This window comes from Felis catus, chromosome A3 (assembly GCF_018350175.1).
Source record: "Felis catus isolate Fca126 chromosome A3, F.catus_Fca126_mat1.0, whole genome shotgun sequence".
In the NCBI taxonomy this organism is placed as follows: domain Eukaryota; kingdom Metazoa; phylum Chordata; class Mammalia; order Carnivora; family Felidae; genus Felis; species Felis catus.
This window is the reverse complement of record NC_058370.1, coordinates 78758393-78769700: the sequence shown is the minus strand read 5'-3', so window position 1 is coordinate 78769700 and position 11308 is coordinate 78758393. Positions and strand designations below refer to the sequence as shown.

At 39.4% G+C, this 11308-nt stretch overlaps 1 long non-coding RNA gene across 1 annotated transcript; it reads left to right on the top strand.

Annotated features, from left to right (window-relative positions):
• The first annotated feature begins 8057 nt into the window (after positions 1 to 8057).
• Positions 8058 to 9853, top strand: LOC109496743. The gene is made up of 2 exons (XR_002152965.2): positions 8058 to 8216; positions 9613 to 9853. It is a non-coding gene; the product is annotated as an uncharacterized LOC109496743 (long non-coding RNA).
• The last annotated feature ends 1455 nt before the right edge of the window (positions 9854 to 11308 follow it).

Here is an 11308-nt window from a genome sequence, read left to right as displayed (position 1 = left end):
TAAAATTATGAATTCAATGCCCTTAATAGTTATAGGGCTATTCAAACAGTTTATTTTATAGACTGTTTGATAATTTGTGTTTTCCAAGGAATTTGTTCATTTCATGTAAGTTGTCACATTCAGGTGTGTAGAGGGTTTTTTTTTGTTCGTTTTGTTTTTTGTTTTTTTTGTTTTTGGTTTTTTTAGTGTTTCCTTATCCTTTTGATGTCTGCAGGGTCTGAGGTGATATCTCAATTCATTCTTTTCCTTTTTTTAATCAACAGCTTTACTGATGTATAATTGATATAATACAAAAAAACCCTGCACGAATTTAATGTATGCATTTTGGTGAGTTTGGACATAGGCATACAATCATGAAACCATCATCACAAATCAAGGTAATAAACATATCCGTCACCTCCAAAAGTTTCCTTGTGCTCTGCCTCTTTTGTTGTGGTAAGAACACTTATATGAGATCTACCCATTTCACAATTTTTAAAGTACACAAGACAGTATTTTTAAGTGTAGGCTCTATATTATATAGCAGATTTATAGAACTTATTCATTCCCAGCTTCTGGAAACTACCATTTGACTATCTGCTTCTGTAAGTTGACCACTTCAGAGACCTCATATAAGTGGAATAGTACAGAATCAGCTGTCCTGTGACTGGCTGATTTCCCTGAGCATAATATCCTGTAGGTTCATCCATGTTGTTCCATATGGCAAGATTTCCTTTCCTTTTTAAAGGCTGAATTATATTTCATGGTATGTATATACCACATTTTCTTTATCCATTCATCTGTCAACGGACATATGGGTTATTTCTATATCTTGGCTATTGTGAATAGTGCTTCAGTGAACATGGGAGTGGAGAGAGCTCTTTAAGAACCTGATATCCAGAAATATATTTGTCCAAAAGAATTGAAATTAGGAAAATTGAAATACTTTGTCAGTTTACAAATTCTTTGCTCTATCCCTCCATTCTGCTGTTTAGTGTGGCGCAAGTTTGTATCTTTTCAAAGAATCAACTTTTGTTTTTTTTTCACCCTTCCTATCATTTCTTTAATTTCTTCTCTTATTCTTATGATCATCTATGTTTTTGAACCCATTCTACTCTTTTTTTAGAAAATGTTTATTTATTTTTGAGAGAGAGAAGGAGAGCAAGTGGGGGGAGGGACAGAGAAAGATGGGGTCAGAGAATCCAAAGAGGGCTCTGCACTGACAGCAATGAGCCAGATGGGGGGCTCAAACTCACAAACTGTGAGATCATGACCTAAGCTGAAGTCGGATGCTCAACCGACTGAGACGCCCAGGCACACCTGGGCCATTCTGTTGCTATTTTCACCTTAACTTGAGTTATTTATATAATTAATTTTTAGTCTTTTTTCCTTATATAAGCACTTAAGACTACAATTTTTCCTTAAATATAATTTTTGCTATAGCCTAAAAGTTTTGTCATGTACTAAATTCTTTTTTTTTTTTTTTAATTTTTTTTTTCAACGTTCATTTATTTTTGGGACAGAGAGAGACAGAGCATGAACGGGGGAGGGGCAGAGAGAGAGGGAGACACAGAATCGGAAACAGGCTCCAGGCTCTGAGCCATCAGCCCAGAGCCTGACGCGGGGCTCGAACCCACGGACCGCGAGATCGTGACCTGGCTGAAGTCGGACGCTTAACCGACTGTGCCACCCAGGCGCCCCTCTTTTTTTAGGTAAAAGACTGACTCAAAGCACAAAACAGACTGATGGATTTTAATGTGATGGAGTGTGCAGAGTTCACTGAGATGGTTTCAGATTCTACATTCAGCCAACTTCTAAGAAATTATATAAGAAAGAAATATATATAAGAAATTATATATATATATATACACATACACAGATATACACATACATACAATGAAATATTGCTAAGCCATCAAAAGGAATGAAATCTTGCCATTTACAAAGACATGGACGGAGCTAGAGAGTATTATACCAAGGGAAATGAGTCAGACAAAGACAAATACCATATGATTTCACTCATGTGTGGAATTTAAGAAACAGAACAAATGAGAAGAGGGGAAAAACAAAAGAGAGAGACAAACTAAGAAACAGATTCTTAACTATAGAGAACAAATTGATGGTTATCAGAGGGGAAGCGGGTGGGGGGATTGGTGAAATAGGTGATGGGGGTTAAGGAAAGCACTTGTCATGACGAGCACCAAGTGACGTATAGAAGTGTTGAATCACTATATTGTATACCTGAAACTAAAGTAACACTGTGTTAGCTAAGTCTATGTTAAATAAATACTTAAAAAAGATAAAGAATGTTATCAAAACATAGAATTAAATTTGGAAGTACAGACATTTTAAGTATTTTTTTTCTTTTAACTTTTTAAATGCTTTATTTATTTATTTATTTATTTATTTATTTATTTATTTATGAGAGAGGGAGGGAGGGAGGGGCAGAGAGAGAGGAAGACAGAGGATCTGAAGTAGGCTCTGTGCTGACAGCAGAGAGCCCAATGCAGGGCTTGAACTCACGAGCCATGAGATCATGACCTGAGCTGAAACCAAGAGTCAGATGCTTAACCAACTGAGACACCCAGGTGCCCCTAGTTTTTCTTCTTTTAAAATTCCAGTTGAGCATCTTTTCATGTGTCTGTTAGCCATCAGGATGTCTTCTTTGGAAACATGTCTATTCATGTCTTCTGCTCATTTTTTACTGGATTTTTGATTATTTGTGTTTGGGGTGTTGACTTAGATAAGTTCCTTATATATTTTGGATACTAACCATTTATCGGACATGTCATTGCAAATATCTTCCCCCATTCTGAAGATTGCCTTTTAGTTTTGTTGATGGTTTCCTTTGCTGTGCAGAAGCTTTTTATCTTGATGAAGTCTCAATAATTTATTTTTGCTTTTGTTTCCTTTGCCTCAGGAGACATATCTAGTCAGAAATAGCTATGGGTGATGTCAAAGAGGTTATTGCTTATGTTGATGGTTTCCTCTCTCACATTTAGGTCTTTCATCCATTTTGAATTTATTATTGTGTATGGTGTAAGAGAGTGGTCCGGTTTCATTCTTCTGTATGTCACCCTCCAGTTTTCCCAGAAGCATTTTTTGAAGAGATTGTCATTTTTCCATTAGATATTCCTTCCTGCTTTGTTGAAGATTAGTTGACCATATAGTTGTGGGTTCATTTCTGGGTTTTCTATTCTGTTCCATTGATCTATGTGTCTGTTTTTGTGCCAGTACTATACTGTCTAAGTCACTACAGTTTAGGTACTATAACTTGAAGTCCAGAACTGTAATGCCTCCAGCTTTGCTTTCCTTTTTCAAGGTTACTTTGGCTATTTGGGGTCTTTTGGTTCCATACAAATTTTTGTATTAGTATGGAATACAAATAGGGAGTTGTGAAATTCTGTGAAAAACTGGTGGTATTGTGATCGGGATTGCATTAAATGTGTAGATTGCTTTGGGTAGTATAGGCATTTTGATGATGTTTATTTTTCTCATCCATGAGAATGGAAATGTGTTTCCATTTCTTCCTGTCATCTTCAGTTTCCTGAATAAGTGCTTACAGTTTTCAGAGTACAAATCTTTTACATCATTGGTTAGCTTTATTCTAGGTGTCTTATGGTTTTTGGTGTAATTGTCAATGGGATCAATACCTTGATTTCTCTTTTTTCTACATTATTGGTGTATAGAAATTCAACAGACGTGGGGCACCTGGGTGGCTCAGTTGTTTAAGCATCCAACTTTGGCTCAGGTCATGAACTCGCGGTTCATGAGTTTGAGCCCTTTGTCGGGCTCTGTGCTGATAGCTCACAGCCTGGAGTCTGCTTCAGATTCCGTGTGTCCCTCTCTCTCTACCCTTCCCCCACTCATGGTCTGTCTCTCTCTCAAAAATAAACATTAAAAATATTTTTAAAGAAGAAATGCAACAGATATCACTGATTTGTATCCTGCAACTCTATTGATTTTTGTATCAGTTCTAAAAACTTTTTGGTAGAGTCTTTGGGTTTTCTTTTCTTTAAAATATTTTTTTATGTGTATTTATTTTTTATTTTTATTTTTAAAATATTTTTTATGTTTATTCATTTTTGAAAGACAGAGAGAGACGGAGCACAAGCAGGAATGGGGCAGAGAGAGAGAGGAGACACAGAATCTGAAGCAGGCTCCAGGTTCTGAGCTGTCAGCATGGAGCCAGACACAGGGCTCGAACTCATGCAACGCGAGATTATGACCTGAGCCAAGTTGGATGCTCAACAGACTGAGCCACCCAGGTGCCCCATGTTTATTTATTTTTGAGAGAGAGAGAGAGAGAGAGAGAGTGCAAGGGGGAGGGGTAGAGAGAATGGGAGACAGAATCTGAAGCAGGCTCTAGGCTCCAAGCTGTCAGCACAGAGCCCAATGTGGGGCTCGAAGTCAGGAACCACAAAATCATGACCTGAGCTGAATCAGGTGCTTAAACGACTGAGCCACCCCGGTACCCCTCCTTTTTTTTTTAAATGTTTATATATTTATTATGAGAGAGAGAGAGAGGAAGAGAGAGAGAGAGAGAGAGAGAAAGAGAGAGAGAGAGAGAGAGAGATGAACAGGGAGAGAGGGAGATAAAATCCAAAGCAGCCTCCATGCCTTTTGTGGGGCTCAATCTCATGAACTGTGAGACCATGACCCAAGCCTAAATCAAGAGTGAGATGCCCAACCAACTGAGCCACCTAGGTGCTCCTGGGTTTTCTATATGTGATCTGCAAAGAGTGAAAGTTTGACTTCTTCCTTGTTGATTTGGATGCCTTTTATTTCTTTTTGTTGTCTGATTGCTGAGGCTGGGTACTTTGAGTACTATGGTAAATAACAGTGATGAGAGTGGACATCCCTGTCTTGTTCCTGACCATAGAGGAAAAGATCTCAGTTGTTCCCATTGAGGATCATATTAGCTATGGGTTTTCACGTATGGCTTTTATTATGTTGAGGTATGTTCCCTCCAACCCTACTTTGTTGAGGGTTTTTATCATGAATGGATGTTGTACTTTGTCAAACGCCCTTTCTGCATCTATTGAAAGGATCATATGGTTCTTATCCTTTCTTTTATTAATGTGGTGTATTGTGTTGATTGATTTGCAAATATTGAACCATCCTTGCAAGCCAGGAATAAATCCCACTTGATTGTGGCGAACGATTCTTTAAATGTACTGTTGGATTTGACTTGCTAGTATTTTGTTGATAACTTTTGCATCCAAGTTCATCAGGACATTGGCCTATAGTCCCTTTTTTTAGTGGAGTCTTTGTCTGGTTTTAGAATCAGGGTAATGCTGGCCTCACAGAGTGAATTTGGAAGTTTTCCTTCCATTTCTATCTTTTGGAACAGTTATAGGAGAATAGGTATTGACTCTTCCTTAAATGTTTGGTAGAATTCCCTTGTGAAGCCATCTGGTCCTGAACTTTTGTTTGTTGGGAGATCTTTGATTATTAATCAGTTTCTTTGCTGGTTATAAGCCTGTTCAAGTTCTCTACTTGTTCCTGCTTCAGTTTTGGTAGTTTATATGTTTCTAGGAATGTATCCATTTTGTCCAGATTGTCCGATTTGTTGGCATATAATTTTTCACAATATTCTCCTATAATTGTTTGTACTTCTGCGGTGTTGGTTGCTATTTCTTCTCTCTCATTTGTGATTTTTTAATTTGGGCCTCTGCTCTTTTCTTTTTGATAAGTCTGGCTAGGGGGCTATCAATTTTGTTAATTTTTCAAAGAACGAGTTCCTGGTTTCACTGATCTCATCTATTGTGGTTATAGTTTCTATATCATTTATTTCTGTGCTAATCATTAGTATTTCCCTTCTTCTGCTGGCTTTAGGTTTTACCCCCCTCCCCCCAGCTCCAATAGGTGTAAGGTTAGGTTGTTTATCTGAGATTTTTCTTGCTTCTTGAGGTAGACCCATATTGCTATGTACTTCCCTCTTATGACTGCTTTTGCTGCATCCCAAAGGTTTGGGACTGTCATGTTTTCATTTCTGTTTGTTTCCATGCATTTTTTAGTTTCTTCTTAGTTTTCCTGTTTGACCCATTCATTCTGTAGTAGCATGTTGTTTAACCTCCATGTATTTATGTTCTTTCCATTTTTTTCTTGTGGTTGACGTCAGTTTCATAGCATTGTGGTCAGAAAATATGCATGGTATGATCTCAGTCTTTGTGTACTTGTTGGGGCCTGATTTGTGACCTGGCATGTGATCTATTCTGGAGAATGTCCCATGTGCACTCAGAAGGAACGTGTGTTCTGCTGCTTTAGGGTGGAATGTTCTGACTATATCTGTTAAGTCCATCTGGTCCAGTGTGTCATTCAAGGCCATTGTTTCCTTGTTGATTTTCTGCTCAGATGATCTGTCCATCATTGTAAGTGGGGTGTTAAAGTCCCCTAGTAGTATTGTGTTATTCTCAACAAATTCCTTTATGTTTGTTGTTAATTGTTGTATATATTTGGGTGCTCACAAGTTGGAGCTATAAATATTTACAATGGTTAGATTTTCTTGTTGGATAGCTCCCTTTATTGTGATCTAGTGCCCTTCCTCATCTCCCATTACATTCTTTGGTTTAAATACAGTTCATCTGATATAAGTATTGACACTCTGGCTTTCTTTTGACATCCATTTGCATGAGAAATGCCTCTCCATGCCCTCACTTTCAAATTGTAGGTGTCTTTAGGTCTCAAACAAGTCTCTTGTAGGCAGCATATAGATGGGTCTTGTTTTTTTAAATCCATTCTGACACGCTATGTCTTTTGATTGGAGTGTTCTGTCCATTTACATTCAGAGTAATTATTAATAGATATGTACTTAGTGCCATTTTATTTCTTGTTTTGTCCTTGTTTCTGGAGATTTTCTCTACTCCTTTCTAGTCTTTGTCACTTTTTGTCTTTCCTTTCTACTCAAAGAGTCCCCTTTAATATTTCTTGTAGGGCTGGTTTAGTGGTCATGAACTCCTTTAATTTTTGTTTATGTCAGAAACTCTTCATCTCTCCCTCTATTTGGAATGATAGTCTTGCTGGATAGAGTATTCTTGGCAGCAGATTTTTCTTGGTCAGCACATTGAATATGTCATGCCACTACCTTCTGGCTTGCCATGTTTCTGTTGAGAAATCTGAAAGTAGCCTTATGGGTCTTCCCTTGTGAGTTAGGGACTTCTTTTGTCTTGTTGTTTTTAGGGTTTTTTCTTTATCACTGTGTTTTGCAAATGTAATTACATATGTCTTGGTTTTGGCCTGCTTTGGTTGATTTTGATGGACCTTCTCTATGCCTGCTGGATCTGTATATCTGTTTCCTTCCCTAGATTAGGGAAGTTTTCAGCTATAATTTCCTCAGAGAATCCTTCTATCCCCTTTTCTCTCTCTTCTACTTCTCAACTCCTATGATACTAATGTTATTATGTTTGATGGAGTTTCTGAGTTCCCTAAGTGTACTTTTGTGAATTTTTTCTGTTTTTCAGCTTCGTTATTTTCCATAATTCTATCTTCTGTATCACTTATTCGTTCCTCTGCTTCTTCCATCCTTGTGATCATTATATACAGTTAATTTTCAAATCTCAGTTATTGCATTTTTTATTTTGGCCCTCTTGTTTTTTAGCTGATTTATCTCTGCAGTAAGGGCCTCCCTGTAGTCCTCCATTCCTTTCCCAAACCCAGCTAGTATCCTTATGAATGTTGCTTTAAATTCTCCATCAGGCTTGTTACTTATACCTGTTTTGATTAGATCTCTGTCACCTTATCTTGTTCTTTGATTTGTGATGACTTCTCTGTCTTGGCAGTTTGTCTGAGTCTCTCTTCTTCCCTGTGCTAGAAAAGCTTGTTATATTTCCTGCTCCTGTGTGTAATGGCTTTATAAAGAAGAGGTCATATAGTGTCCAGGGCCTGGCACTTCAGGGAGTGTCTGTAGTGTGTCCTGTATGTGCTCTGTTGTTTTGTTTTGTTTTGTTTTGTTTTGGCTGCTCTATCCCTCAGGCCAGTCATCTGCAGAGGTTTTTCCTTGACTGCAATGAGGAGTGTTTGAACTTTGGCCAGAATGTGGCAAGTTTTAACTAGGTGTGCTCTTGTCTGCTTGTTAAATGAGACATGCTCCTTCCACTGGAACTGAGGCCTTGCAGAACTCTCTGGTTGGGAGATATGGTGTGGGCAGGGGTTTCTTTTGGTCTTCTGGTGAAGGGGACCTCTGCACTGGGACTGAGGAAAACTTGAAAGAGAAGAGCACTAGCGACAGAGTGTAGGTGTGTGGGGCCTTGTGTAAGCAGACTACGCAACTAGTGCTGGTGCTGTGCTATTTACTACAGGTGGCTCTATTTCTATGCTGAGGGGCGGGAGAGGGAAATGGCACTCACCTGCTGCTTTGTTCCCAAGAGGCATCACTGTGCATGCTGCCTTTCTGGGAAATATTCTGAGAATGCGAATAATCACCTATCCTGTGCATCCCCGGTGTTTTTCAGATCACTGTTTTCACAGTTTGCCTCCAGGTTGTTTGCCTTCCTTCTCTCCAGAAGCAGCACAGTCCCCTCTGGGCTGTATCCCAGCCAGACCTGCTGACTTTTAAAACTCCAGGCTTTAGGGATGGACTGTGGTGGGAGCCTGAGCTGGTCTTCTGGGGGAGGGTCCTGCCATGCTGGGATAGTTGCAAGCTAGATGGAGAAGGCAGTTGCGCCAGAGCACAGGGGCATGGGACTTGGCATAAGCAAATTAGGCAGCCAGTGTTTGTGATGCACTGCTTCCTGCAGGTGGCTCTGTGTTTATGCTGAGGAGGCAGGGGGAGGGAAATAGTGTCTGCCCTCTCCTTTGTGCCCAAAGAGGCATCTCCCGTACTCTGCCTCTCAGAGATGTGCTCTAAGAAGAGTGAATGATTTCCCTCTCTGTGCCCCAAGTGTTCTTCAGATTGCTGTTTACACACCATCTACCCTCACCCCCAGGGCTATTTGCTTGCCTTCCCTCCAGGAGTAGGGCAGTGCCCTCAGGGCTCTACCCCAGTCAAGCCCACCAAGCTTAAAATTCATATTTAAGCCCCACTATTTTTAAGAACTCATAAAATTCAGCCTCTTTCATTTTCCCAGACAATGGCTCTGGGGAAGGGTTCTCCTTGTGCATATCCTTGTGTGTTCCACTCCTTCTCTCCTTTCTCCACGACCAGGGCTCCCTTCCCTCTGCAGCACCCATGATCCCTTTCTCCCCTAAACTGCTTCTCTGCATTTCCTACCTTCTGCAATGTGGCCTCTTCTCTTTCTCTAGTTGTGCAGTTTATTCTGTCAGTCTTAGGTTGATTTCTGGGGTATTTAAAATTATTTGATAATTATCTAGTTGTGTTCGAGGAACGAGATGAGTCCTCCTACTCCACCACAATCTTAGCTCTCTCCTCCATTTTTAAGTCTTTTAATAAAGATTACCAAACTGCAAAAAGAAAAAAAGACTATAAAAGGGTTCCTGAGACTAAAAGTTTTAAGAATAACTGGTCTAGCTTATTGTAAATTTTTGTAAATATACCATATGTGCTCATTTTTAGAGACAGGACTCCATATATGTCCACTAAATCAAAGTTCCTAAGTGTTTTCTTATCATGTATTTCTATACTAAGTTGTATAGTTGTGTGTTGTTTTGTTTTGTTTTGCTTTTTTGCTGTAGGTCCAATGTGGAGCTTGAACTGACAACCTTGAGATCAAGACTCGCATGCTGTACTGACTGAGCCAGCCAGGAACCCCTCTTTGCTAAGTTTTTGAATGCCTGACCTACCAATGATCTGGGGAGGTGAACTGAAATCTTCCACTTTGATGATAATTTGTCAATTTCTCCCTGTAGTTCTATCAATTTTTGCTTTGTATATTTCAAAGACATTTGATTAAAGCAAATTGTCTGGCTTACTAGATATGTGATCTATGGCAATTTACTTATTTCCTCTGGGCTTTATTTTTCTCATTTGTAATATGTTGGTAACAATAGTATTACCTAATACAGTTGTCAGTAAATATTTGCTATTGGTATCTTTACAGCAGTGATTAATGAGGGAGCAGAAAAGGAAAACAGTTAGCTTTATTCAGATGCACTTTTGGCCAGGGGAGAAGTTGGGGGAGAAATATAAATGATTAAGGATATTAAAGTGGAAAAATAGTAGTGGGGAGGGTAGGGTGGCTAAGAAGAGAGGTGACAAGCCTGAGCTATGTGGGCAAAGATACCCTGGACATCTTAATGAGAGTGAAGGACAAGTGTGGTGTGAGGGGGTATGAATGAGCTAGTGAGACAATTATTAGGGTAAATCTGAGGTCCAATGTGAGGTCTCAGGTGTTGGTGGAAGAAAGGGGTTAAGGTAAAGACTTGTTGTTTACATGGTTGCTAAAGCTACACAGAATAGGGATGGTACTGGATGGAAACGAGAACTTAAAGCCTTGTATATTGGTGACAGTGGAGCACAAACAAGAGAAGTGGTGCTTTGAGAGTGGCATTGGCAACAGAATGAATGCCAGTTCTATTTGTGGTATTGGGAACTTGGGAGAATGAGCCCCTTCGCTAGAGGCGATGCAGGGTAACTACACTTTCAGGAGAGCCAAATTTCAGGGCAAGAGGATGGAGAGGCTTAATGGGGTAGTGGGGAGTTGACAATGTTGAGGAGTGCATTTACTGTGGAACAGGGCAAAGTATAAAGCTTGGGGGAGGGAGCAGTGGGCCAGTGAGTCAAAGGAAAGAAAACACAAGTACTTTACATCTTGGCCAAGGATGAAAAGGGTGTGAGGCATGCTAGGATCAGCCATCTGCAAAGTTTCAAAAAATATTCTCGACAATGAGGCCTAGAACGGGGGCCAAGAGAGTGTCAGTTTCTTAATGATTTAGGAAAGGAGGAGGGCAAGGAGGGACAGTTACAAATAGATTGACAAGAGGACTTTTAATTTTTTTATTTTTTTCAAGTTTTTATCTCAATTCCAGTTAGTTAATATACAGTGTAGTATTAGTTTCAGCTGTAGAATTTAGTGATTTACCACTGACATATAACATGCAGTGCTCATCACAAGTGTCCTCTTTAATACGCATCACCCACTTAACCCATCCCCCCGCCCACCACCCCTCCAATAACCCTGTTTGTTCTCTAAACTTACAAGTCAGTTTTCTGGTTTGCCTTTCTCTTTTTCCACCTATGTTCTTCTCTTTTGTTTCTTAAATTCCACATATGAATGAAATCATATGATATTCATCTTTCTTTGACTTATTTGGCTTAGCATAATGCTCTGTTATTGCAAATAGCAAGATTTCAATGTATTTACGGCTGAATAATACTCTGTTGTATGTATATGTGTATACCACATCTTCTTTATCCATTCATCAGTTGATG